Consider the following 3,460-nt stretch of genomic DNA (forward strand, 5'->3'; position numbering starts at 1 on the left):
GGCGGCACAAAGAGGAAGTCCGATTGCACTGGGCGTGGCGGTGTGAATGGAATAACAAGATTTCCGATGTGGAGAAATAGCAGAACAGAATTGTAACACAACTAGTACGCTATTTCGTCACATCGACATTCTTCAAAAACAACTGCAGAGTATGACGAACAAAAATCTTAATGACAAGATTGGTCTTTGCGGTGGGCGGAGACATGTGAGGGGAAATGCTGACGTAATCGGCGCTCGGTGCTACCAACAGAAACTGCATTTAACTTAACCACGCAATTCTAACACAACAACTGCTAGGTCACTGGCATTGGTAGAAATGAAAAAAACTGGGAAGTCGATATAAAGTGTTCCGGACAAATCCGATATGTGACGAGGCCGAACGACCGACCCACCGGACACCTATCGTGTGACTTACATTGTTAGCAAAGTGTTTATCCTTTCAATTGTTGCTCCAAGATGCATAAGCAGGCTTCTAGCTTGCTGATGTACAGAATATCTAATAATAAATCAATATTTAAATATACAGCTCTAAAACCGGCAGTATATTTACCATGTGGAGCCGATATTTTTGTAGGGCTTTAGGTCGATATGTCCGTCCCGATAGCTGAGTGGTCAGTGCGGCGGTGTGTCATGCCAAGGGGCCCGGGTTCGATTCCCGGCTGGGTCGGAGATTTTCTCCGCTCACGGACTGAGTGTTGTGAGGTCCTCATTATTAGTTCATCATCAGCAGTGGAAGGCAACGGGAAACCACCACTGGAATCACTTCCCTAGACGCTCATGTGGTGGACCTCTCTGACGAGGCTTCCCCTATGACAAGACCTGCCGTACGGCAGAATACAAAAAGTTTAAACGCCAACGGCCTTGCCGCAGTGGTAATACCGGTTCCCGTCAGATCACCGAAGTTAAGCGCTGTCGAGCTGGGCTAGAACTTGGATGGGTGACCATCCGGTCTGCTGAGCGCTGTTGGCAAGCGCGGTTCACCCAGCCCTTGTGAGGCAAACTGAGGAGCTACTTGACTGATAAGTAGCGGCTCCGGGAGAGCTGTGTGCTGACCACATGCCCCTCCATATCCGCATCCCGTGACGCCTGTAGGCTAAGGATGACACGGCGGCCGGTCGGTACCGTTGGACCTTCATGGCCTGTTCCGGAGGTCGGTATCCTTTTCGTCACTATATCAATACCTTCTTCGATGTTGGGGGGCCAGCATGACATTTTTTTTTAAATATCGATGTATCGGATTCGCGATATTAAAAATATCAACAGTCCTAGTGTGGGGCCTGTACTGGGAGAGGCTGTGTTCTGTATACATTGTCACACGGAACTTTAGATGGGGCCGGCCGGTGTAGCCTCGGTATGTGCTGGCGTTCATGCTTCAAAGCAAAAGTAATTTGGTGGTTTCAGTTAGTATCAATGGAGGCCTCGGCTAAATCCTGCCTTCACCGTTATCGAGTACTCACATGGATGGAGATCTGCGGAACCTATTTGTGGAGACTACAGCACTGCGTTTGAAAACGGTGAGCATCGACCAGTTTGCATGTAATCGATTTCTTGCCTTCGCCTGAGATAACTGGTTGAAAGTTCTGCTCTTCCTTAACGTCGTCAGTTCAAATGGTTCAAATGGCTCTGAGCACAATGGGACTTAGCATCTGAGGTCATCAGTCCCCTAGAACTTAGAACTACTTAAACCTAACTAACCTAAGGACGTCACACACATCCATGCCCGAGGCAGGATTCCAACCTGCGACGTAGCAGTCGCGCGGTTCCGGACTGTAGCGCCTAGAACCGCTCGGCCACAAAGGCCGGCTAACGTCATCAGTGTTACGCTTCAGTAGTAATGAGCTGTTAGGAACTTACTTCCCTGTAATGTTACGGCATCTTTCTTTGCTGCTTGTGCAGCGTTACTGGTTTTGCAAAATATTATTATCCATGATGAGATCATAAAGTGGCAGTGCCAAGCTGCGTGCAGCTTTATCAAAAAACCTTCAAACGTGTGCGAATTCCTAAGGGACCAAACTGCTGAGGTCATCGGTCCCTAGACTTACGCACTGCTTAAACTAACTTACGCTAAGAACAACACACAAACACCCATGCCCGAGGGAGGACTCGAACCTCCGGCGGGAAGGTCTGCGCAATCCGTGACATGGCGCCTCTAACCGCGTGGCCACTCCGAGCGGCGCAGCTTTATCGGTCTGTTATTAATTTTAAACATATTCTGGCCCATTTAATTCATAATTGTGCCTACTCGTAATTTGTTTGAGAACAGAGGCGTTAACATTTAATGTCCCTGTTTAAAAATTTACATCTGCGCCGTTAATATTAACTGCTGCACTCAGCGGCCTGGTTTTCAATTTTATTTGTTTTATAGATAATTCATTTAATCTCGTTCTCATCTAGGCACGTTTGGGCAATCTGTGTGTTTTATCACGTTTAAGTGGTGTTAATTATTTATACATGTGTTGGATAATAGCCGCATATAGTCCCGAGCTCGCGTGGATTTTCTTTTACAGGGTGTTTTATATTAACTCAATGGTTTACTGAAATATTTCATGTGTAGTAATCTTTATATTTCATCTGTGTTTTAGAAATTCCTGTCCACACTGCTGCAAACGGTTGTGTAAAGCTGATATCACGCGGCCGACGGCGTTCAGTGAGGGCCTGTAGCTGGTTACTTCCACGACTAGAATCTTTTGTTGAATGCTCTGCTTAAGATTTACTTCATGAATTTACTTTTTTCATTAATTTTATGAATTTTTATGTAATTTCTGAATTCAAAGTTCGCTTCCATTAGTGGTCTCTTTAAGCACCTTACACTACCTAGCCTGAGCATACATTGTAGGGATCCTTTCCTGATTAATTTTGTGTTTCTCCTTATGTGTCTCCTCTTAACATTAAGTAATTTTGTTGTGCCTGGGACTAAATAAAGTAATTTTGTTTGAGTAAGATAGTCAAGGCACAACGTAAGGCCATTCTAAAGTTTAAAGTAGATCGACCACAGCTTACCATCAATATTGTACAGTGTATTAGCACATTGCTTAAAGTAAGAACACGTTCAAACTTCCTGGCGGATTAAACCTGTTACCGGACCGAGACTCGAAATCGGGACCTTTGCCTCTCGCGGGCAAATGCTTTACCATCTGAGCTACCCAAGCACGACTCACGCCCCGTCCTCACAGCTTTACTTCTGCCAGTAGCTCGTCTCCTACCCGTCCCGAGTCCGAGTCTCGGTCCGGCACACAATTTGAATCTGCCAGGAAGCTTCATATCAGCGCACACTCCGCTACAGAATGAAAATCTCATTCGGGAAACATCCCCCAGGCTGTGGCTAAGCCATGTCTCCGCAATATCCTTTCTTTCAGGAGTGCTAGTTCTGCAAGTTTCGCAGGAGAGCTTCTGTGAAGTTTGGAAAGTGGGAGACGAGGTACTGGAGGAAGTAAAACTGTGAGGACGGGGCGTGAGTCGT

The 3,460-nt window shown here is 46.2% G+C and overlaps 1 pseudogene; it reads left to right on the top strand.

The window, feature by feature from the left end:
• The first annotated feature begins 851 nt into the window (after positions 1–851).
• On the top strand, positions 852–969 carry LOC124709208 (annotated as a pseudogene).
• Positions 970–3,460: the final 2,491 nt, after the last annotated feature.

Source organism: Schistocerca piceifrons, chromosome 7 (assembly GCF_021461385.2).
Source record: "Schistocerca piceifrons isolate TAMUIC-IGC-003096 chromosome 7, iqSchPice1.1, whole genome shotgun sequence".
NCBI classification, from domain to species: Eukaryota; Metazoa; Arthropoda; class Insecta; order Orthoptera; family Acrididae; genus Schistocerca; species Schistocerca piceifrons.